Here is a 26,727-nt window from a genome sequence, read left to right as displayed (position 1 = left end):
AGGGCAAGCCCTAAATTCACCTTGCTTTTAAAGATGATTTTATCAAACAATGATTTATAAATACTTATTTTCATCTACAGCTAGGGATGCTTCTTTATATACTCTTTCACATTTTTACATCAAGGCTTTCTAATAAGCTAGATTTTATTTTTTAAAAATTCTTAGCATAAATAGAGAAATAATTTTCCACTGAAATAGTATGAATTAAAAATATATGAATTTGGTAATTATTCAATGTATTTGGGCAGTAGTTAAATAACTTCTCATCATTTATAAAGTAAAATAAACCTGACCTTGTAGTTAAGCCATTTAGTTCCCACTTCTGTGTTTCTAGTAAGTTCTGTGACCATTGGCAAATTTCTTAATTTCTCTAGGCCTCAGTTTTTTCAACTGTAAAATAAGATGACTGTAGACAATATCCCATAGGGACATTTCAAGCTATAAAATTCTATGATTCTCACACTATTTTTTCCCCTAAATTTCCGCATTTAACATATTTCAATATGTATCTGTCATTGTGATGCCCTGCAGAAGAACATTTATGATTTTCAGAACCACGTAACCATGGTAGGTTGAAATAGATGATCTAACAGGCAATATCATACCCCATTATTTTATAAAGCATGAATCTGGTATCATTGTTCCAGATCATTCCACAATCAAAATTGTGTTCGGGTGTTTGGCTATTTACATTTTTCTTAAATGTACAATGGAGAAATAAATGTAGGGTCCAAAATTCAGACTAGCTTTTAACTTCTGAATATCCTACAGCACAATTTAGAATGAGAACAGGAAAAAGCTGATATATATATATAGCATAGGGAAGAGGTAAAAATTTCTAGGGCTATATCCAAGAGTAGCCACTAGTTACATGTGGCTATTGAGCACTTGCAATGCAGCTAGTCTGAATTGAGATGTGCTCAGCATAACATACATAGCAGATTTTGAACACATATTAAAAAAAAAAAGTAAAATTCCTAGTAATTTTAAAAATATTGATTACATGTTGAAATGATAATATTTTGGATAAATTTCTTTAAACATAATATATTATTAAATTTAATCCTACTTGTTTCTTTTTACTTTTAAAATATGGGTACTTGAAAATTTTAAATTATATATGTGGCTGTTATTATATTTCTACTGGATAGCACTGTCATGTTGATGAGTGTAAAGATGAATTAAATATCAAAACTGAATTCTATTTTATCTTCATCGAAACATTAATTGATATAAGTATTTCCTAACTTTTAAGTAGGTAGTGCTTTAAATTTTTATGTCACTTCTCTCTCATTTAGAATTTGTTTTCACATTGAAACTATATAATGAGTGATTAGTTCTCAGCTACAGTCTATGTAACTCTTAATGTAATTAAAATATTGCCGATTAGCAATGAAAACATTGTAAACAATACTGTTGAAGTGACAATAATTTAACAAAATAAAATACAAATGAAATATTTTTTCATTGATTGTTTATACTTGAGTTATGTTCAGCAAAAGGAGAAATACAGGTAGATGGAAACTTTTTTTAAAACCAGTTTTGAGATATATTCATATATTAGACAATCCATCCAAAGTGTACAGTCAATGGCTTTTAGTATAATCATAGAACTCTGCATTCATCAAAACAATCAATTTTAGAATATTTTCCTTATTCCAAAAAGAAAAACTCCATACTCCTTAGCAGTCAATTCTTAATCCCTCTATCCTTCACAGCCCTATGTAACCACTAATCTAACTTTGTCTCTATAGATTTATTTATATTTTATATAAATAGAATCCTACAATATGTAGTACTTTGTGTCTGATTTCGTTCACTTAACATAACATTTAAAATTTATTGGTTTTTTTAAATTAGAAAAGTTTTAGGTTTACATGAAACACACGTAAAAATACAGCATTCCCCTATACTCCCCTATTGTTGACACTTTGCATTGGTGTGGTACCTTTGTTACAATTGATGAAAGATATCAAATATCACTGTTAACTACAGTCCATAGTTTGCATTAGGTGTATTTTCCCCATATACCACCCTATTATTAATACCTTGTAATAGTGTCATACATTTGTTTGATTCATGAAAGGGCACTCTTAAATTTGTACTATTAACTATAGTTCATTGTCCAGACCAGGGTCCCATGTTTTATCTTCTAACTTTCCTTCCAGTAATATATACAACCCAAAACTTCCCCTTTCAATCACATTCACAAACATAATTCAGCACTGTTAATTACACTCACAATAAGTCACCACCATCATCACTGTCCATTTCCAAACATTTACAATCAACCTAAACAGAAATTCTGCACAGATTAAGCATCAGCTCCACATTCCCTACCCCCATTCTATCCCCTGGTAATCTATGTCCTAGATGCTAACTCCATGAGTTTTCTTATTATAAGTAGTTTATATCACTGAGATCATACAATATTTGTTCTTTTGTGTCTGACTTATTTCACTGAATATAATGTCCTCAAGGTTTATCCATGTTGTCACATGCAACAGGACTTCATTCCTTCTTACAGATGAGTAGTATCCCATCATATGTATATACCACATTTAGTTGATCCATTTTTTGGTTGATGGACACTTGGGTTGCTTCCATCTTTCAGGAATTGTGAATAATGCTGCCATGAATATAGGTGTGCAAATGTCTCTTCAAGTCCCTGCTTTCAGTTTTTTGAGTATATACCTAGTAGCAGGATTGCTGGATCGTATGGAAATTCTATACTGAGCTTCCTGCAGAACTGGCTAATTGTCTTCCACAGCAGCTGCACCATTTTACATTCCCACCAGCAGTGAATGAGTGTTCCTATTTCTCCACATCCTCTCTCACACTTGTAATTTTCTGTTTTTTTAACAGTAACCATTCTAGTGGGTGTGAAATGATATCTCACTGTGGTTTTGATTTGCATTTCCCTAATAGTGATGTTGAGCATCTTTTCATGTGCTTTTTAGCCATTTATATTTCTCTTTGGAAAAATGTCTATTTTAAATTAGGTTGTCTGTCTTTTCATTGTTGAGTTGTAGGATCTCTTTATATATTCTGGATATTAAAACTTTATTGGATATGTGGTTTCCAAATATTTTCTCCCATTGAGTAGGCTGCATTTTCACTTTCTTGACAAAGACCTTTGAAACAAAAGATTCAAAACATTTTCTTTTTGAGGAGGTCCAGAAGATGGAAACTTGTCACGTGGCTCTTCAGAGGACTTTGGAGCACTTAAAAAGATTTAAACTTTATGCATTCAATTTCATTTAAAAACATACTGTTTTCTTTCTCTTTTAGAAATATATGAACCTTTCACTATCTTCTTACTTATTGCCAAGATTATAGTAATTGTTTTGAACTACAACCAGAAAAAACAAAAGGGAAACAGAGAATTTAGAAAGTAGTTCTTCCTGTCCCTCTCAAGGTAACAACTGAACCAAGAGAGCTTGGCTCGGAGTTGTGGGACAGCAGAACAGCTCTGGTGGTGGTGGGGTGGGGTGCGTGGGAGACAGAGCAAAGGCCAGTCCTATGCACAGCCTTCCTTCCTTAGAAATTGTCCTTTGCAGTGGGTACACTTCAATTCTCCGCCTGAGGGCATGGGGCATTATTCTCAGGCTACAGAACTTCTGGATTCTACAATAACAATACGGTTTTCCCATTTGATTGCTTTTCAGAATACTTACAAGGCATGATAGAACGCAACTACACTATCACCAGCTGCCACCATCTGACATTTATGACCCAGAGGGAAAATTCTTTAAATGTGAACTTTAAGATAATTTAAAATATCAATTTGTTACCTAGTGAAAAACCAAATGCGAGACTATCTGAACAAAGACAGGTTTGAGTGTTCCTAATTTCACAATATATATTTTTGTTTGCCATTTTTCCCCTTCCAGTTCCCATTGAGGGGAAGATCCTAAAGAAGAATGGGGTGTTAACATTTATTGTACGTAGCATTTTCTACGTACCAGGCCTTGTGGAAGACAACTAAAAATCTTTGGCAAACTTATTTATTACAACAACCCTGTGAGGTAGACATTATGATCTCGATTGATAGGAAAACTGAGAATCAGTGGTTCCAATAAGTTGAGTAACCTGCTCAAGTGTGCACGGTGAGCAATACAAGGATCAGAAATGGATTTGGTATCGGAAATTGGAACGGAAGCCCGTTCAAACTTGCTGCTTCCCCTGCTCTGTGTCCCAGAAAAAAATAAAAAGAACATAGTGTGGAAGAAAAGAATTGAGAGTATGAACCACATTTCATACTCAAAGAAATATTGGGAGAAAAGATCAAATCCACTCTTTTATCTCTTTCAGGAAGGAAAAGTCAATTTTTAATTATATGGGTAAGGTTGACCTGGGGCCAACCTATCAAAAATGCTGAGTTCAGGGCTGGAGATTGAATATGGAGAGAGGCCCAGCTTTATTACTTTTTGGGAAGAATAATATTCTTATTTAAGGCAGAGACTGGAATCTCTCTGCCTCCAACCTCCCCTTGGCCCTGAGGGGAGCAGTGTGAAATGTGACCTCTCAGGACAGAAATGAATAGCTAGCAGATAACATGGTTCAAAGCATATGCCATATAACCTGGATGCTGATTGTATGTGGGAAATCATGTGGCTATCACCATCTGCTGACACCTCTATCCTTTTGGGGCACAGTTTCTCAGGTCATATAATATCCTTGAGTCCTCCTGCAGGGTTCAAGATGGGGTACATGCTCGTTTCTGCCTTATAATAACAAAGACCCTAAACCTTGGGCCTGATGCATTCTTTCCCAAATAACATGTTTCCAATTGCTAACCATTTATTAAACATTCCTTGTGCTCACCTGCCTTGTTCAACTGCCTTAAATCCTCTCCGGAACAAGGCAGGATTTAAATAAACAAACCAGATTCATTCATTCTTAAAAATACTATCTTGCCAAAAAGCTATTTTCTCCCAGTTCAAAAATATAAGTTGGCTAAATGGCAAATGTAATCTTAAACATACAAATCTATGTGGGTTTTCTTCCAAAATGAGATAAGTTTTGCTCTTTACCATCTTATCAGCATGATTCCACAGTACTCCCTGAGCCTCAGAAATCACTTTGAATAAGGCAGTAACTGTGATGAAAGAGAGTTAGGGGAGAGAACGGTGCATTAGGACCCCCTCCCTCCTCCATTCAGATGTTGAGCACAAATATTGACGTCAAAAATCCCAGAGCACCGGGCCAGATTTTCAAATTCTGTTGATCAAAACAGGTTTGGAGCCAGCGCACTCAAGTTTGGATACAGGATGAAACGACGCTGGGAGATAGGGAAGGGGGAGAGGAGGGTCCTTTCCAAGAGGAGAATTACCTTTAATCTCCTGTGGTGTTCCAGTAGATTAAAAGCAGAAGATTTAATGGTGTTTGTAGCAGGATAGAGCACGTGGCAGTGAACACTGCCCAGTTCACTGCCTTGTCTGAAAAGAGCTGTGTACCTCTGAGAACTAAATAGATCAGATAGAAATTTGCCGCTGTTTTCCCCGCTTCATGTCACCTTCCTTCACATTATGTTCACATCTCTTCTTAATTAGGGGTCTATATTATGATACTTCACTGGGATGTTACAAAGTGTAACGGAATTAAAGTTGAGTGATTTGTTTCAGTGGAAGACACTTTGATGGAGGTGGTTACTAACAAATTATCAAGTACAATGGGAAAATTTGATGTGAGGGTTATCATTGTTTAGTGATGTCTTCAAATTTTTCCGTTAATTCCTGTGATTGAACAAAATTACCTACTTTTGGCCAACTTTATATAGAAAAGAAGAAAGACTAAAAATCACTTGTCAAAATATAAAATTACCATTTATACACTAGAGCCATTAATACAGGTTGTAATACATAATAAGTGGTTACATATTTTTGGACACATACTTCTCGTTCAAAAATCTGACAGATGTTTTCTTCAGTTCAAAAGATGAAGGGCAAAAAAAGAATAAATCCTTAGCAATCAAAAGCAAATAAAAATGAAAATATCAGTCATATTAGTAAAAACAATAGTTTTTACTATATTTACTATAGTTTTAATAAATTACTGCAAGTATTGTACACTAATGACTCAAAATGTCCATGATTCCCTACTCTTGATTCAAAGAATAAAAAAACTGTAAAACATTTATTTTGTAATATCTTGTCATAAGTTATTTTATAATTTTCAATTATTGCATAAATTTTCTTAATTAATTTCCTAGAATGTGATTAAAATATTCCTTCTCCCATGTGTTGTAGTATATTCAGTTTTTGGCCTTTCATTTTGGGTTAAAAACAGAATATATGTTTGGAAATTGTATTGTTTTTCATTTGCTCCTTGAAAACAAGACATTTTTCATTTGGTTTTCATTGCTATAAATAAATTACTCATTTTGGGCTTGTTTCTCTAAAGCAAGGGGTTTAAGTAATCAGTCATGCATACAATCTGATATTTTTCCCCACTTAGTCCAGTAGCTACTTGCAGAGAAATTGCAGGAGTAGTTGGTTTTCACTGTCATTACAGCAAATTGGAGACAGAAGAATAAGAATGAAGAATAGAAATCAGATACAGGAAAACTCCAAATGTACCATGATGATGGACAGAAATATAACTGTTGATTTTGAAATCAAATCACAGGACAATATTTCTGTAAATACATGGCTCAGAGAGGCCACTCAAATCATGAAATTATTCTTTTGTTGATGTTGGCTCAGATATCATGTAAGGACTAAACATGTAGAATTTTTCTAACTTTGGGCTTGAAATAGTGACACACAAAGTAACAAACAAACAAACAAAAGATAAGGGAATACAGTATTATAAAAATATCTTTAAACCTGAAAGGAAGAGATTATAAACTGGTAAGCCCTTGGATTGAATGGGTGATTGGAAAATTTTCTTCCATCCTATGGTTCCATCAACTGGTTTCTGATACTTGGCAACTCACTGTGTACCTAAAAATCTGAAATAGACTGATACAATCAGTCAACCAATGATGTCATTGACTATGATGTGGCATGCCCTCACTTTTCACAGTAATGCTGACAAAGGGCTCATATCACATATCTATGGAGAACGGAATGCTTGGGTACAGGATACTTTATTTAGTGTCATAGAGGAAGAAAATAATTCTTAAGTAGCTTTAATACCATAAAGGGTATATATATGTGTGTGTATGTGTGTATACATATGTATGCAGATCTGTGTGTATGTGTATGTATGTGTGAGTATTCATACATATACATATACATACATATCACTTGGGTTAATCACCATCATTGTAACAAAGGTATAGGAAAAAAAGGCCTGGAGCCTAGGAAAGAAGGCAGGTCTATCTTCATAAACTCTCACGAAATATATGGTGGGGAGGACTCACAGACAAAGCGAAGCAAAGAAGTGGGACAGAAAGGACGCTAATGTTTGGTGATTTATAGTGAGAACCCAAGTTGACAGAGAACCTGTTGGTGGAGTGGAGATGTCGTTCCCCACCTACTTCTCCTTTCTTTCTAGTTGCATCAGATTTTGAATGGTAGGCATTAGGAAATGAGCATCTTGTTTGTAACTTTCTTTCTATGTCAACACTCAGTGAATACTTTCCCATTATTGATCTATGATAAATTTGCTAAATGTAAAGACATGACTTCATTAGCAGACACACATACACTCAATATATGTGATAAGACCCTGAAGTCATGACACAGTCCATTAATAAAAACAGAAAAACAGTCATTTTGAATTTTATCACAACCTAGAGAAATTTAAAGATTTACATATGTTCTTTTTCTGGATAAGGGCTATGCAGACAAATTGGAGAGAGTAAAGAGATACTGAGCAAGAGAGAATGAGCAGAAACCTGAGTCGTGACAGTGAGCCAACCAAGGGAAGAATTGGTGGAAGTTTCTAGAACAGGAAACAGCAAGAGTCATGGCCATGGAGAAAATAAACCTTAAATGGTCAAAATGGAGTAAAGGCAAAGAAACTAGAGCCGGATAAGAGGAGGTGAAGGAACCAGAAACTAATGAGTAATAATAAGCAATAAGAAGAAAATAAGATAAGCAAATTTGGTAATTAAAAGGTTTATAATTTGTGTTTCTCCTCTTTTATATTTTAAACATTAAAAAATGATTCTTTTGCATAAAATAGGCTCCTAATTATAATATATACACTGTGTGTGTGTACATATATGTAGTTTGTGTATGTATGTAAATATATGTGTATAAGTTTATATATGTCCATCCATGTATATTGACGCACATGCATGCATTTGCGTACGTGTGTTTTGCACATACATGCAAATGCACATGTGTATGTGTGCATGTGTATATATGTGTAAAGATATGTGCACATTATTCGTCCACATGTGTACACATTGCAATGTGTATTTTTATGTGTGTATGTATATGTATATATATGTATGTATATGTGTGTATGTGAATATATTCAAGATGGTATCACACAGTATACTTTGGACTACATGGGTTTGCATCATGGCTGTCCCACTTTCTAGCTCTGGGACCTTTGGAAGTTTATTTAATCTCCTTGTGCCTCAGTTTCTTTACCTGTACAATTGGTATTATTAAAGCACTTATTTTAGAGGGTTGTTGTGAAGATTAAATGAGTAAATGTATGTAAAGCTGTTAGCACAGAACCTGACACATAGTAAGTGCTATCTAAGTGTTGCTTTTGCACTTTCCTTAACAGATAGCATTTTATCCAAAATAAGCAGAATGTATTTGTAATTATTAATTCAAATTTCCACCCCCACAGGCAAAAACAATAACCAAAATCCCAGACTTGATAATTTCTCCATTGGCAACTCATATTAATTTACTTGGCAAAATTTTTTGTACTTTCATTTCTTCTTGGAGTAGTTCAAGATTAAAGAGATTTCTGCTTCTAAATTCGGACAATTAAATGTTTCTGTCCTGGATGGAAGGCACAGCCCAAAGTTCTTTCCCAGAGGTTAAGGATGCACTAAATGTGTCCACGTGAGGGAGCTCCAAGATTCCTTCAAAGCCCTGGCCTTCTTAAGAGTAGGTCTATCCAGAAATAGGACACGTTTCCCACGATATTAGGTTTTGGTTACATAAATTTTGGAGGGCAATTTTAAAATGTGGGGTAGTAAAACTGATCATTATTTTACTGTTTTCCAGTTATGTATTTAATTGAGGGGAACAGAACACTTTTTTGAGAACTTCAAAGAGCTCAGCTGGAAGCACAGGCATTAGCATAAAGTGAAATATTTATGGGCTCTTAATACTGTTTAAGACTCATTTTCTCCTTGCCTTAAGACAAGAAGTCAAATTAACCATTTCTAATTAAAGAGTTGGAATCAAAGTAGTGTGAGACCAGAAGTAGAAGCTAAATGGTAATATCTAAGTTGTGAAGCTGTGAAAAACAGTCATTTGACACAGAGGTCAAGAATGTGAAGATACACAAGAATACTTGTAGAACAAGAGAAACAAATCAGGGTCATTTAAAAAGACCTATAATTATGGTAGACTTGCTACTCCTTTTTCTTAAATGATTATTTTCCCTTTTCTGGCAGACTTCTAAAGCTGGGCATGATGATGTCTCTTTGTCTTTCCATGTTAGCAGCTGAATTACAAAAACAGCATATGGGCAATATTCAAAATGAGCTGGAATTGCTTTATATGGGATTCATGGGAATTCTGACCCAATGGAGCAGTCATCCACAAAGGATAGCAAAAAGGGAAGAAGTCCTAAAACCCAATAAAGGTAGAAACCTGGGGACCCCAGGCCACTCTTCCACTCCTTATTTCTAAACCTACTGCATAGATGCACATTGATTTGATTAAAATATCAATTTTATGCACATAGTTTAGATTAATTGCATCATGAGTGAATTGTTAAAAAGAGTTCAAACATTTGGCTTCTAAATTGTTATAGGCTGAGTCATCTAAAGATGAAAATAAGGCAATAGAGACTGCCATTCAGAAGAAAAGGAAAATACTGCATTAGAATATATCTTGAACAAATGAAAACCATAATTAAAACATAAGCATGGGATTAGAGGAAAATTTTAAAAAGCCTATCAGGCTTCTTTCATATTCTTTTATGCACTTAAATATATTTTAAAGAGTTTGTCTTAAAATGGCTTTAAACATTTTACACAAAGACTCCTGTTAATCTTTTCATGAAATCCCCTACAAATATTTATTTATTAATTAACATATAATATTTTTACCTGGATGGCCTACTTTATTGCTAAACTACTTTTGTATGCATCTCAGATTTCCCTTTGACATTATTTTGATTTTGACTAAATTGAATGGATGTGTTGTTCCACTTGAGAACAGAATCAGAATCATCCTGCAGATGGTTTTTTGATCAAGTGGTTTTTTATTCATCATTTCCATTTTTCATGGGGCATTTGTTTCTTTTTTTTCTTTGCCTGTAAGGTTCTTCTCTTATCTTTCATAAGTACAATACCTCGTAGTCTTAAACACCTTCTGCTGCTTTCTTAAAGATTAAACAAAAAGATATGTCTACAGAGGGAGCCTAATGCTTCTGAATTCTCTCAATGAGTAAAGTGGAAGCGAATTTTAATGGTCTTTAGCATAAAGAGTTTAATACATACTCACACAGGCTGTTTCTCTGGCAAGTGAGTGGAAACGAGCCAAGCTTTTTTTTTTTTTTGAGATTTTCTCTGTCTGGGATGACTACACAGACAAGCCTGTGTACAGTCTGGTTACACAATGTCCATCCTCCCTTAGTGCTTTCTCTGTGTCCTTTTGGAGAAGACATCAACTAGACAGAGAAGACTCTCTCTCCATGTATGCTGAACTGTAATCTTAATTTGCAATAGTGGACCCTCAAAATATTCCTGAATGAATGCACAGGCACAGAGCTTCTTAACTACAGCTTCTAAATTGGGACCAGGGCTCTTTTTGTGCAAAGAGAAAGCAAAATCTCTTCACTGGGATGTTCTGCAATGAGTGAGATCGTTGTTCTCTCGACTTTGTTGTGGAGACAAGTCACAGTGGTGACAGTGATAGAATCAGTCAGTTAAACTCCAACAATGTTCAAAGGATATGGAAGATAGAATTTAATTATGAAACAGATGACACTACTCCACCCTGACTGTCATATGAGGATCCAAGGCAAGGGCGTGTTAATCACCAGCTAGAAGAATGAATAGCAAATTGCCTTGTCTAACCAAGGGCAAAGGGCAACAGGCCGTAATTAAACTGCATCTTGATAATCCCAAATAAGAACAACAGCAACAGAAACAAACAGAAACTTCTCTCTATTTTCTGTAACATCAATAGGAAAATATTGATTGCAGGCAGTTGAATTTGTCTTTCTCATAGCTAATTCTTTTCATCAAGAAATCCTTAGGTGGAACTTTGAAGTTTCTTTTAATTCTCACACGCGTTTTCAGAGTTACAATTGTTTTTACATAAAAAATTAATCATACTTATTGGTTATATGTGTTATTAATTAAATAGAAATTATATATTAACGATATATTATTTATATATTTATATATATATTAGGTTATATATATTAGAGCTTCCAAATTGGCACCAACCTTGCAGTCATAAGAGCCAAGCTGCCTTAACTACTTGTTACAAATGCCTAACAGCTCTGGAGAGAAAATATTTTCCTGTGTCTGTGGGTTCTCATCCTGTTTCGCTTTGCTGCAAACTTCATAAAGATAATGGGCAATATGCTTCAATACTTGCACATCAACCTATTTTGACCAAATGTTGAATTTCTAACCACTGGGTATTCAGAACTGGATAGAAAGAGGTCTATTATATATAATAGAAAAACACTGGATTTGGAGTCAAAATACCTAGGTTGCAGTCCCTGTTTTGTTCCTTCTTCCTTTATCCTTGAGTATGCCCCGTAAACCTGATTAGACTCAATTGCTCTCATCTTGGGTAGAGCTCATAGGCTGTTGTGTAGATGAAATAAGATGACATGTTTATAGCGGGTGGGAACCTTGGAAATGCCATACTACTGCTAGTTAGTCTTCCATGAGATCAGGGCTGCAGCATCAGAGTGGGAAAAGAACTAATCTCTACTGAACAGTGACCGAGGGTCACATTATATTAGTACTTTTACATTTTTTAAGCCCTGTAAGGGAGGTACTATTTTCTCTATGTTACAGGTGAGGAAACAATCATGGGAGATTTATAACATGCCCAAGACTACACAGCTTTATAACTGACAATGCTGGGATGGAAATTCAGGTATGTCTGACCCTGGGTTCATACTTTTTTTCCATTCTCCAAAGGTTGGAGTCAAGGTGAATGCAGCTTTCGTCTTTAACTGATTCAAATTCTGAGTCCTGGCACAGGGAGATCTGTGGTAGGCAGAATAGTGCCCCCCCCCCCCCCAAAGATGTCCACACTCTAAACCCTTGACTGTGTAACTTATATGGTGAGAAGGACTTCGCAGACATGACTAAGTTGAGGATCTTGGGAGAGAGAGATTATTAGAGATTATCCAGGTGGGTCCAATGTGGTCCAAAGGGCCTTTATAAGAGGGAGGCAGGCGGGTCAGAGAAGATGAGATAGCCAAGTAGAAATCAGAGGGAGAGAGAGATTTGAAGATGCTACACTGCTGGCTTTGAAGACAGAAGAAGGGGCCACGAGCCAGGGAATGTAGACAGCCTCTGGAAGATGGATAAGACAAGGAAAGGATTCTCTTCTAGTCTCCAGAAGAAATGCAGCCCTACTGACACCTTGATTTTATCCCAGGGGGAATTCTGACCTACAAAACTGTAAATAATATTTTTGTATTGCTTTAAGCCACTAAGTTGTTCGTAGTGTGTTGCAGCAGCAATAGGAACTAATGCAAATCTTGGTCTCTTCTGGGGTTATAAGGCATTGCTTCTTCAGGTGTAGGGTGGCTCCAGTGGAGTCCCTTGACCAGGAGGTGAGATGGATCATGGAGGCGGTTGACAAGCATTGAGTATTTGAGAAGCACAACCACATCTTATGGCTGGGATGGAAAATTAACATTTTTAGAGAAATTAGGTTGGGGTTGGATGCCATAAAGATATAAATTCTGGAGGAACCATGGCTGAAGCCTCAGCCTGTGAGGTACAGTAGGAGGTAAAGGAGCTAGGGCATTTGCCTCTGAAGCATTGCCAGCAAGGGAGGTTCTACATTCCAGAACCCTGGAAAAGAGTCCGGAAATGTTTCCATTCCAGATCGTATAGAGCAGAGTCCTCCAAATTTTTTTTTAAGAATAGAACCCCTAAATTTGTATATTTATTTTCTTACTGTATTCATGTACTTCTTTTCTAATATACAATGTATGGTTTTGAACAAACAAACAGTATTAAGTGAAAATGCACGTGACAAAAATAGATTGCATGTAGAAGCTTATGTATTTTCTTAACCTCCAATAGATTGTCTTCCAAATCCACTGTGGGTGGTGTAGCATGAGGGGCATTTAGGAAAATGTGATTTGATAGGAGGAGGCATGCTTCTCCTTCATATTTTCTATTTCCCAGTTTTCCGCTTGTGGTAGGTTGAATTATGTACCCCGTGGCGGGGTGGGGGTAGGGTGTTGTTCTTAATCTTAATCCATTCCTGTGGGTGCAAACACATTTTAAACAGGAACTTTTGAAGATGTTCTTTTTAGTTAAGGTATGGCCAACTGAATGAAGTTGGGCCTTAATCCTGCTTTTGAAGGCTTTAGGAAGAGAAAGTCATGGGGAGAAGAAGGAAGTTTCAAGACAAGGGAACTGGAACCCAGAAGAGAAAGAAGATGCTGCCATGTTCTCTGCCACATGACAGAAAAGCCAAGGACCTAGGACCACTGTCAGCCAGCCCCAGGACACCACAGTCGTTAAGGAGAAAGCACTGTCTCGCTGATGCCTCATTTGGGACTTCTCCTAGTCTCAAAACCATGAGCCAATAAATTCCCATTGTCTAAGCCAACCCATTGCGTGGTATTTGTTTTAGCAGATGGAAAACTAAGACACTGCTCTATTTAGTTCAAAGAAGGGGATGAAGTGGGAAAGGGAGAAGAGAAACCTCCTCTGTTCTCTCCAAGTTAGCACTTAAGCTAGGTAGAGAGATCTGTGAACTTGGAAGTTTGAGGAGCCCTGCTTTCAGGGAAGTGTAGCAAGCTGTATTGGGAGAAAAACAATGGTTTCATGGGAGGAGTAATTTCAGGTTTTGAGATTATGTGGTCTGAAGAGACCCACCATTTTCCTGTGAAAGTCATGAGATTGCATTTTTCACATTTGATTCTGAGGAGATACACTCCAACACCCTTAATTAGTTTTGCAGATTGCCTAATAATGAGCATTGTGGGATTTCAACATTCTCATCTCTCTTCTTCAAAGGACTAATTTTTCACAAAATATTCGTGGTCCTAAACAATCTCTGAAAATAACAATTAATGAGTTTGTGAACCTAGTTTGCAAAAGCATTTCCCCAGTGCAAGAGGAAGATGAATGGACTTCTGTGCTACCATATTTCCTACCATGTTTCCTACCATCGTTCCCCCTGCAGGAAGAAGCAGGTCAGTGAGATGAGCCCACCGCGGGGAGCTGCAAAAGGGACCAAAAGCGGGAGAAGTGGCCTCTGGTCCCAGCCTTCCTCTAACTCACTGTGTGTCCACAGTCATTCACACAACCTCTCTGTGCTGTGGTTTCTTCTTCCACAAGAGGAAGCAGTTGATTAGAAGAGATGATCACTAATATCTCATTCTAACATTTTAATACCTTTTATGAGATTACTAGAGTGTATTTTTCTGTGGAATGAGAACATTTCCTCTCAAACTCTCATATCCAATGGGCCACTTTATTATATTTAAACTGACAAGTGCTGGACTTTATTTCAGACAAAACTTTATTTTAATGCAGTAAAAGATCAAGGCAGGGACTTTGGGTTCTCCATTTCTCTTGCTATATGTTTGGGGTGCAGTGAACAGAATTTGTACTTCAGTGTTAAATAGGGGTACAAAACCTGGTTCATCTAACTAACTTTGCAGCGTTAGGAAAGTTCTTTAAGCTCTACACTATGCAGGCTTCTCATCTATAATAGGGAGAAACTCATACCTGCCATGCGCATTGTGAACATCTGAGTTGATACATGTAACTCACTTGGTATGGAGTATCTAGAATGGGCTGTCAACGCATTGTGTCTACAGTAATGATAAAAATTATCATCAAGCCTGGAGAATACATTGTTTATACTCTTCGTGACTCTAGGGATGATGTAAACTTTCTGATTTTTATGCAACCCCCCTTATAAACTCAGGCCCAATGTCATTCAGGCATCAAACAGAATGGTTAGGACAAAAATCAAGACAATCAAGATTACCAGAAAACCATTTATTGGATAACTCCTTAAAACAGACTTCTGCAACCTCTGCACTCTTAACATTTTGAGCCAGGATTATTTTCTGTTGTAGGGAGCTGTTCTTTGCATTATGGGATGTTTAGGAGCATCCTTGTTTTCTACCCACTAGATGCCAGGACCACCTCCTAGTTGTAACAGCCAAATATGTTTCCATATGCTGCTAAATGTTCCCTGGGAGATAAAATCACCCCTGGTTGAGAATGACTGTTTTAAAATAATGAGCTAAATAATACTGAGAACTAGGCTGATATATGAATATGGTGAGATTATGTGTTGTTTTCATAAAGGACTAAAATCTCGAGTGACAGGAGTTCAAAGCTTATCTCTGGAAACAGAATTTAATTCTGCTTCTAGCTACCCGTGTGACTTTAAATAGTTTATTTAACCTTTTAAAAGTTTAAGTTTTCTCATCTGTGAAACGGAGAGAATAATCATACATGCCTTACAGGGTCATTGTGAGAATTAAATTAGATCATGTCATGATTGAGGGCCCATGGAAACATTTAGTAAAGGTTGACAATTATTCTTTCATTACTATTTAATGCCACTACCAGGATCACCACTATCATCCTCACCATTATCACTGAGAGTTCTCTATAATATAGTCTTAAGAGAATAATTATTTGAGAAAATACACTTTTAACTCCTTTAATGAATTTCAAACCTTAGCCTTCCAAATGAAAGTTCATCATACTATCCATTGCCCTATTTTGGGCTCCTGCATTCATTAGTAATCACTGTATTGGATACAGTTAAATATGCATTTCATCCAGTGTGCCTACAGGGAACCCAATGCAACATACACCACCAAAACCAAAATGCAATGTTAATGGAAATTAACAAAAGACAAATCATTCCATAGCACACTAATTAGTTTTTAAAGAATTGAATCACTGAAAGCTGCACATTCTACAAATAATCACACACACACAAAAAAAAGATAAGAATCTCATTAAGCTATTTAAACAAAGTACTGGATTTATAAAACTCCTAAATTCCAAATTAGAGAGCACAAGTATGCTTCCCAGAAGATGGAAACTGTTACAAAGCTTCCATTTTTCTGAAATCCTAATATTATTAGCAGCAAAGTAATTAATTTTTGTGACAACAAATTCTTCAAGAAGGAATAAATAGTAAGTCAGAGCAATGTGAGCAAAGTGGCTAAAGAAAGGGAGATGAAAATGCATCAATCAAGCTTTAAGAGCAATTTTTATCCCTCACTATGAAACTATGTCCTTAAAATCTGGTTCATTTTCAAAAGGGCTTCTAAACAAATCTCCACTACTCAAAAGATAAAGATGTTATCAGTGAGCTTGCAGATAAGTCAACAGGGAAAGAAAATGGGAGGCATGTTTTTTTCAGGTACTGAAAGACATTGGATGAGTTGAGCGAGTGAAAAGTTAGGTAAAAGGGAAGCCACAGTATGTGTGTGTATGAGAGAGAGAGAGAGAGAGAGAGAGAGAGTATTGCAGATGTACAGAGGACTTCATCACCTCAAAAAATAAGGACTTTGCAAAAGAACGTAGTCCCCCAAATATCTAATTATCAGGCCATTAATCAGGATAATGGATGGAATAATAAAAACAGTAGAAAGAATTAAAATTTATATTAAATTAGCTTAATTTTATTTTTGCCATGTGCAATTAAGAAAATTAAACAGATTTATAGATTGTAAAGCCATCACTAACTAAATTTTCCACCTTAATTACATTTCTTAACTTTTCTGGATCTCAATTTTCTAATCTGTATAATGAATCTAAGTATATATATTTTTGCCTTATAAATATTGAGAGGATTAAGTGAGATCATGGGTATAAAATCTTAGTATTGAACCTGGCACACAGAAGATAGTTCTGATTGTACTGGTGCCTGATACATCAAAAGAATACACTTTATGTTAAGGCCAATTAAATATATTCTTTTTGAAAAAAAAAATTAAAAACGTTTTGCACCATTTTCCCAGGAATAAAAATGCATGAATTTTGATATGTATGACAACTAGGAAAATAAGGGACTTAATCTACTCATATGTGATTCACTCTCTCTGATTTATAGGCAGGCCTACATTTTATACCTATATCAATCACTTTTACAAGATGGCAGGATTACATTCTTAGAATACTGAGAAATTGGTATTCAAAATTTTCACTTGATTTTCAGAGTTTGGTCATTGTATATCATATATTAAAAGCCATATATTTCAAATATTAAAACATCTCTAGCAGCAGTGAATATTCCTATCCACTGAAATAGTAAGTTATTTGGGTCACGTAATGATTTATTTCTCTTATAAGGAGTTTTTATGGAAAACCTGGGTTGAGAAGTCTTTCCTGTCCTTAAAAGTAGAATGGAACAAGGCAATGCATAGTATTATTGAAAATGTTAATAAATAAAAGAAAGGCAGACTAGCATATACTAGAGATCTTACTCTTGGATAGAAAATATACTTTTAGTTTCACATGTTTTTTCACATAATCTCCACAGCAAATCTAGCAGTTTTGATGTCTATTTTTAGAGATGAAGAAACAGGTTTAAAGAACTTGAGGAACTATCTGTGTCAAAGACTTATAACTACTAATGGTCAAGTTGGAGTTGTAACAAAGTTTCTTTTATAATATTCTATAATCCGAGCTTTTTCTACCACATCATGCTTTCTTCTTTCTTTTTTTTTAAATAACAATAGTTTTGAGAATGGACAAGTCACTGGGATATGGGGAGAAAGGATAGTTTGTCTTTATATTTTTCTCTGTTCTTCAAATGTCTACTTTTTGTTCTCTAATATACATACTAGCACAGGAGTACATACATATGATTTATACATCTCCATATTGGCACTGTGCACATGATTTTTTTTTTTTTTTTATCAGTAGGATGCAGAATCAATTATTTTGAAGGCCTGTGGTTGAAGAGGGCTGAACTGGGGCTGGTTCCCAATCTTAGCAAACTGGGGAGTGAATCCTTTCTCTTTCTTTTCATTCTACTGAAGACCCCCGAAGCATGAAAGCCAGTCTGCTGGACGGCTCTATTTACTTCAGGTGAAATCAAATACTGGCATTTGCTTCTTGCTCCATTTCATACCTGCAAGTCAAGCCCTTATGGGGCTGGCTTCCAAGCATCTTGCTAACCTACAAAGGCAATATAAAGGTGACTATCCTGCTTGATATAACATTATATCCTTTAGTAAATTGAGGTTATCCAACCAGTGAGAACAAATTAAAGGGTTCTCTCTGAGCCCCAGGAGGCAACTGAACACTAACTAAACATAGATTAGAAGTATGGGAAGAGTGATAAGTGAAATCAGTAGTTAAGATTTTTATAAGGTTTAGAATTCAAAAACTCCAACAATGATTACAATTGATATTTGTTTAAAGTAATGCATTTGTAACCCAAGTAGTTCTTAAATTGTACATTTTAGGTTTTACGAATTTCATGAGAATACTTAGGGGACAGCTGCATCCACATTTCAGTTACATGACAATTTCTTTGCCCATTTTTCTCTCTCTTTTCTTTCCTGAATAACTTCTTTCAGATATGGAAGGAATTTATCCTCCTTATGTTTTGCCCACAGCTCTTTAGGCAAGATCTGCTGCCTCATGGTCAGGTCCAGTGCTCTCTTAATGCGAAACACCCTGTCATTATATGGGTTCTCACGAAGCCTTATGGAATTTTCTTTTTACATCTTTGTTCTTGACTATCGTAACATCTCTGCTTAACTCCAGTTTATTGAACCCTGCAGCACTGTAATACCCTTTTCAAATACCATCCAGCCACCAACCTGATGCTGCAGCAGTAGGGCAGCTCGCCATTTTGACCTCCATGCTATTTTTCTTTAACACCTTTCTTGTGGATTAAATCACAACTCCCACAAAAAACATGTTCAGGTCCCAACCCCTGGTTCTGTGGGTGAGGACCCAGTATAAATAGGATCTCTTGAAGTTGTTACTTCAGTTATGGTGTGATCTAGTTGAATCAGGTTGGACTTTAATCCGGATTACTGGAGCCCTTTATAAGCAGAATGAAATTCCGAGAGAGAAAAAGAGAGGCCACAGGGAACATCCAGAAATAAGAAGGCAATGGAACCCGGGACAGAAAGGAGAAGATGCTGCCATGTGCCTTGCCACGTGATGGAAAAGCCAAGGAACCCCAAAGAATTCTAGTTGGCCAAAGATACCAACCGTGGGAGGAGGAAGCAAGCCTTTTTGCCTCTGAAAACGTGAGCCAACAAATTCCCATCATTTAAGCCAATCCATTGTATGGTATTTGTTTCAGCATCCGGGAACTAAAACAACCCTGCGACTCCTCAAAAAGCATTCACATTGATTAACATGACTAAATCTGCTCATTCATAATTCTCATAAGATCATTTCTTCTGTTTTGTAGATGAACAAACAATGAATAAAAGAAATTAAGTGCAAGGTACAAAGCAGTCATCAAAAAGGTCTATCGTGACTCTAACTCAGGTTTTGCAATTCTAGTTCCTTCTATGAGTCATTGATCATGGATGACAGCCTTCTCTCAGGTGTTTTAAAAAAATCTTTAATAAAGGTCCGTGAAGAAAGGTAAAATTTTCATCAAAGAGATAAATGTTCTAAAAATCTGGAGGACTATCCCGCCTAATTAATTCTTTCAGAATAGAATTAAAGTTGATTTCTGATTACCTACATGTATGTGTGCTGAGTGCAAAACCAATAAAAGGTTGCTGACTTTGGCTTACAAAATCAACACTGTTGGTATGTAAGGAAACAATTATTGATTCAATACATCCAATCAGAAGTGTTTACTTTCTAAAGGGTCTGGCAGTGAGCTGGTGTGCTTGACTAGTGAGTGAAGGGACAAACTGAGTTGCTGCAGTTGACAAAGGACATTGCCAGTGTGCAGCCGGGCTGTGCTTGCATAATGAAAAACCAGGACATCTATTAAATTGAATTCTGTTCAAAAGATTCAATTTGCATGACAAACTACATGGTTTCCATTTAAATGTCTGGCTGCTCCACACCCCTTGTTTAGGATAGGGTGAGAATTCAGGCAGGATAGCACAAGATCGATGCCAAATGTCAATGAAAGGAAAAATCCAGAAGAAGATTTTTAAGAATGATGCCCCATGGAAAGAGATCCCTTCAGTTCTTAAACTGGATCAAGCACTTTCCTCCTTTCAGGAGTTGACCCTGCTAACCCCTCTTCTTAGAATTTCCCACCCGTCTCTATCACCTAACCCCCAGATTATCTCTTGGCTTCTTTACATCCTTCAAGTTGGAGAATATCACTGTTTCTGAAAGACCTTTCATGACATCCCAATCACAGCATACGTCCTTTCAGTTATTCAGTTGTTCTCTATCATCTCTTTCATCTTCTTCATAGCACCTATTATACTTTCAAAATAACATATCTATTTATTGACTTATTTATTTGCTTATTATTTTTTGCCACCTGTACCAGACTGTAGGCTTCTCAAGGGCAAGGATTGTATTTACTCACCAATCTATACTTACTTAGTTTAGTAGCTGGTGCACAGCAATGTTTCATAATGAAATGAATGAACAGAAGAGCAAATAAATGAATGAATAGGGAATTTGATCACCCCTACTTGAATCACCTATATTAAATTTTAAAAATTAATAGTGTGAAATAATATGAGATCCAACCTGCAATAGAAAATGTTTATGAAGTTAAAATATTCCAAACACTTTTAAATTGGTTTAGCATATCCATTGGAGTTGGTCCTGCTTCCTTAGTTCTCACATTTAAAAAATTATTATTTGCTTTTCATTTCGACAATATAAACAACATTGTCTCATTAATTAAAAAAAAAAAAAGAAAAAAAAAGAGGCCAGTTTAGCTGGTTGAGCCCCTGATACTGGGGCTACATACTGAGAAGGTCCTTTGGTGTTCCCCAATAGGGAAGATTTGCTGCTGGAAAATGAAAAGCACTTTTAATTTTGGAAGTTTACAAAGAAAGGATAATGCTCTCTCTCTGATTTGATCAGAGATTCATTAGACTAAACTATGCATAAAAAAGAAGACGGATTTAAGATAATTTTAGCATATATCTGAGTTTTCCCATTTAAGGCTTAATTATGTGTGGAAACTAATAGGAGAATTACACTTTTTCATGAGATATTTAACAGGCTTTCCACTTCACCGTATGGGCTCTAGATGGAGAATGAACTCCTGACGCTTGGCAAATACCACTTTGGAAGTAATACGAGCTTTCACATAAATGTTTTCTTTATTAATTTGTTTATTCATTTCTTCAATAAATAATTATTGAATGCTTGCTATATTCCAAACATTGTTCTAGGTGCCCGAGACACAAAAAGGAACACTATATGTGATATGTTTCCCTCACTGACCTTGGAATTCCGTCAGGAGCAGACAGATAATGCACAAATACATAGATGCATCAAGGGCATTTCGGGATGACGAGCTCCATGAAGGAGATAAAATGGGGTGATGTGCTAGAGTATCTGGGGGGAGTTGACTCGAGCTAGGCGTGAATGACGAAGGGGTCAGTTTGATGTTGAGGCCTGGGAAGGGAGTTCCAGAGACAGGGGGCAGCAAGAGCAAGGGGGTAGAGTGTGAAAAGTTTAGGTATATTTGGGAAAGAAAAAGTAGTTAAATGTGACTGAAGTGCAGTGCGGGAGGGAAGGGGTGTAGGATGAGACCATGTAAGGGATGAGGATTTGGTGCAGTGGGAAACTGCTGAAGCTTTTGAAGGAGCACGCGTGACATGGTCTGATTTAAATTGTACTGTTAGCTGTTGCCGTGTGGAGAGTGGATTTCAGAGGAGCAAAAGAGAAAGCAGAGAGATCAGGCTGGAGACTTCTGGGGTAGTTTGGGCAAGAGGAGATGGTAGTTTGGACTTGGGTTATGACAGTGGAGAGACAGGAAAGGAGATGAATTCGGGGTGTATTTGGGATGCAGAGGTGCAGACTCTGATGGTGTGAATGTGGCCTAACAGAAAGGGAACCAGTGCTTACTTCTGAGCCTTCAGTAAGCTGGGGAAGACTGGGGAGGGATGAGATTAAGAATTTTCTATCAAAATAAATGGAAGTGGGTATAATATCTTAAAAAAACACAACAACCTGGCTTTCTCACATCTACAGTTTATACCAGTAAAATAGGCTCTTTGTTAAATGGATGATATTGTAGTGCATGTGGAATTATTTACCCATGTTTTACTTTAATTAACTATAAATCTTTAAGACATGTGAGATAAACCTCTTTCAGGTACAGTTTTCTTTTGGCTTTAATTTAAAATACAACAATTGAGTATTGTGTTCTTTTTTGTTTCTGTGAATTTCTCTGCTTATAAAATGCCTAATTGATAAGATATTATAATTAAGTTTAAAATAGTAATGGTTACAAAAATATAATGCAAGTATATTTTAAGCAGCTAGTTCCATGATTATAAATGCTCAGCAACTTCAAATATATAATATTAATAACATTATTTAGTATTTTGGCTATGAAGATGTACTAAAATGAGCTTAAAAGACTTTATAACAATGGAAAAAACAAATGACTTCTCCACTTAAGCAAATTCCAGCTACATTTACAGAGGCACTCAATTTATATTTGGATTTAAGTTAAATATATCTTGAAATTATTTCAATTCTCAAAAACTGGCTTAAATTTGGGGGACTGCTTGGGTTACCTAGATGGTAAACCTTAAATGTCAAGTTAATTTAAATGTTAGTTAAATAGAGGCAAAGCTGGACCTCGGACTTGGATTTCTTTATTTGCTGCTGGGGATTTGATTTCTTGACCCATGTATACCTTCTCCATGCAGTGTTCACCTTCCGCATCATTGCCTGTTTACTGGTTGGCTTGCCAGCCAAACGTGCAGCCCTTCGAGGCCAGGAAGAGTGTCATAGCATCCCAGGGTCTGGCAGGGTGCCTGAGCCAGGCACTATAAGGTGCTCAATTAATAGTCCCACACAAGTAACTGGCTGAATCAATTCACCTGTGAGTATCCAGCTATTCATTTTGAAATACGGTAAGACCCAGTTTTCCAAACTGTAGATGATGACCCGTTAGTGGGTCATGACACCAAGTTAGTAAGTCTGATGAGAATTAAAAAACAATTAAATGGAATAAATATACTAGAACATGCAGCCCTGCGCAAAGAATGGGTCATTTTTTTTGGGAGGGGGACTTTTGTTAAAAATATGTACAGATGTGTGCATTGGGTTGTGACGTAAAGTGTATTTCTTGATGTGGTTTACATCAAAGCAGCTTGAAAATTACTCATCTAGGTTTCAAAGTTAAAATGACTCTATTTTAAAAAAAGATCAGAGTTTATAAAAATTGTCCCTTATTAATAACAATAGTAAGAGATAGACTGGGACTATATGGGTAAACTGAGGCCTTATTGACCATTCAGCACACCTAACAAAGAAATAAGCTGATCCTACCCATTTAGCAATTACATATTGAGCACTTATTAAATATCCTGGACAAAGTACTGTGGGGAATATAAAAATGCATAATATAATGTCCCTTTGCTCAAATAGCACCAGAGGACCTAGGGAAAAGGGCCCCAGAGCCTCACATTTATCAGGAAAAGTTTATGGCCACCCATTTCCCAGGAAGCTTTATAATTCAGGCTCCTAGTTCTGCAGTTAAACTGAACTATGAGTTAATCAGCATTCATGGGCTAGCCTAGGAATCAAACTGTGCTTTATTATTTGATTTCCATGGACAATTCACCTGCAAATTATTTTTCACATAAATTCTGTTCCAAAGTTGGATGCTGCCTGTGTAAATTCTGGGGGTGTGTGCAATTACCAGGGGCTTACTATGTAGAGCACTGGCAGCGGACTTTTTCTGTCAAGGGCTAGATAAATATTTTAGGCTTTGCAGGCCACACAAGGTGTCTTTCAACTCTGCAATTCCATTGTTGTAGGGTGAAAGTAGCCATAGAGGATAGGTAAATGAATTGTTCCAATTAAACTTTATTTATGGACACTGAAATTTGATTTTATACATTCCATGAAATATTATTTTTCTTTCGACTTTTTTTCAACCATTTCAAAATGTAACAACCATTCTTAGCTTGTGTGTCACACAAAAATAGGCAGTGGCTTGGATTTAGCTGGAGGACAGTAGATTGCCTACCCCTATATTAGCGCAACAACATATTTGTTTTCCAAGAGATTTTCTATTATGATTTTGGGCAATTGAATCAACAAAGCACTCGATTGCAAACAAACTTCTTAAGGCAAGAAATTGTGTTTTATTTATTATTCTCTTAATCCTAAAGCTTAAAAAAAGTTGGATATGTAATAAGCCCTAAAAATGCATGACATGCTCGAATAAATTAATGATTTAAATAATATTGTAGATTATCTGGTATAACTTGCAAAAAATATAAAAAATGCTTTGGATGTAGGAAGATAAAACTATCTCCTGCTTTATGGTGGTAACTATGTTTTATAGCACAGTTATTGTCAGGAAATACAGGTTTTAGGTGATTTGTCTTCTGATTCATACATGGAGCTTCTTTCTCCACTGTAAAATGTTGAGGATCCAGGTTTCATTTTACGAAGGGAGCTGGCTGGTTTCCTTACAAGTGTATGTATGCGTGTGTGTGTGTGTGTGTGTGTGTGTGTGTGTGTGTGTGTGAAAGAGAAGAAAGATACAGGGAGAGAGATAGAGAGGGTTTGGGAGTGACACTTTTATTTCCATAGATTTTTAAACCAAGATAGCTTAATACATCTTATTTAATCCTCACAGTAATTTAAAGAGGTGAGAAGACATTGAAACAAAAAGAGATTGAGTACTGCCAGTGACTGTCAGATGAAGATTTAGACTCCTGAGCTTAATAACCACCCTGAATCTGCATTATTAAAATCACTGTTTTTGGAACATCATACATTGAATTCTAAAATTTTCTTGATTTTATCAGAATTAAATTTTGTTAGGTTATATCTTCCAGGCTTTGATTTGCCCCAGCCAATGACTATTTTACATGGTAGAACTGAATTGTTCCTAAACTAATTGGTTTCATGTTTACCATCACCTAAGTGTTCATGGTAGTGTAAAACTTATCACCTTCACTGCATTCTTAAAGGCATGGTTAGTTAAAACAGCAAATTAAATGTTTTAAACTATTTTAGGGATCCAGAGTAGGAACTGTGTTGAAGCACTGGTTGAATACTGATCATTCCCACAGAAGTTTGTTATGGTTCAGTAAATGTAGTGTCTCATTCCATGTGATGTTGTATTTAAAGGATTTGAAAATTCATTAAGCATTTTCCAAAAAAAGTAAAGTGCCATATAAAGCATCACTAACTAGTTGATTGGTGCTTACTAAAGGACTTTTCTTGTAATTATAGCTGAAAATATATTAAAGTTAATGATAACATCATTCAAGAGAATATTCAGAGAGGATTATTGTAGAATGGAGTTTATGGCTCTCATTTTTATCAATTTATCCCAAAGTGGGTAAAATATCTCCTCAGCAGGACTACAATTTCAATTGTTGGAACTAGATAGAAACAATTAAATCTACTCATTCATTATTAATAGATGTGTGACTCGATTCACTTCTATTAGATTTCACGAATGAGCTAATATGAATTGCATGGCTTTTACATCAAAGTTGCAAACTTTTTGAAGCTAGACGTTTTGAAAGTAGAAAGAAGAAATCACAGTATAAAATCATTCAAAGTTAGTGGTTTATATGAGTTCCCAAAACTTTACTGGGAGATGCTCACATTTTTCATTAATTTCAGGTCAAGATTTATCTGCCATCAGTAAATAAAGGCTTACAGAAATGTAATTCCATTGCCAAATGCCTTAACTTCGAATGGGATTTTCTCCCAATGTGATTTATTTTAGGTACAACATAATTTATTTCTGATCTGGAGCAGCATATGGGCCTATGGTAATATGAAATGGTGTCTTAGAAAGGTTATTTTTGTTCTCCACAGGGAGCAGTAATCCCTTGACCTATATTTAATATGTGACACAGATCTGATTGTGCAAGAGCCATTAGCCTCATCTGAAATTCCTAGGTGGGGACCGGGGCTCAGGTCAGGGACCGTTACTCTTGGGTGTCAGAGCTAAACTTAATTAATGCCTTTTGAAAACATATGTGTGATGTTTGGTTCCCTTTAGGATGTATGAAAATGGCCTGCAGAATTAAATCCTAAAGAGCACTAACCACAAACATGGGTTAGCAATTTGACGTGCCCCCGTGATCTCTCTCTGCAGTCACCCGCATCACCCAGCATGCTTGTTTTTTTTTTTTTTTTTTTTCCTAGTCTGCTGCCCGGTATTTTTAAGGTACAGAGTCCTCCAAAGCCTGGGCAATTGACTGGACCTCAAGGTACCCCCTGGTAAGCCATGGTCCTTTGAAGATTAGCCCTCCTCCCGC

General features: G+C 36.2%; 1 protein-coding gene across 3 annotated transcripts in view; it reads right to left on the bottom strand.

The window, feature by feature from the left end:
* Positions 1 to 26,727, bottom strand: part of CDH6 (cadherin 6) — a 132,250-nt gene that overhangs the window by 86,162 nt on the left and 19,361 nt on the right. The gene's annotated exons all lie outside the window — the stretch shown is intronic.

Source organism: Choloepus didactylus, chromosome 11, assembly GCF_015220235.1.
Source record: "Choloepus didactylus isolate mChoDid1 chromosome 11, mChoDid1.pri, whole genome shotgun sequence".
NCBI classification, from domain to species: Eukaryota; Metazoa; Chordata; class Mammalia; order Pilosa; family Megalonychidae; genus Choloepus; species Choloepus didactylus.
The sequence above is the reverse complement of the archived record's forward strand: the minus strand, read 5'-3'. Positions and strand labels throughout refer to the sequence as shown.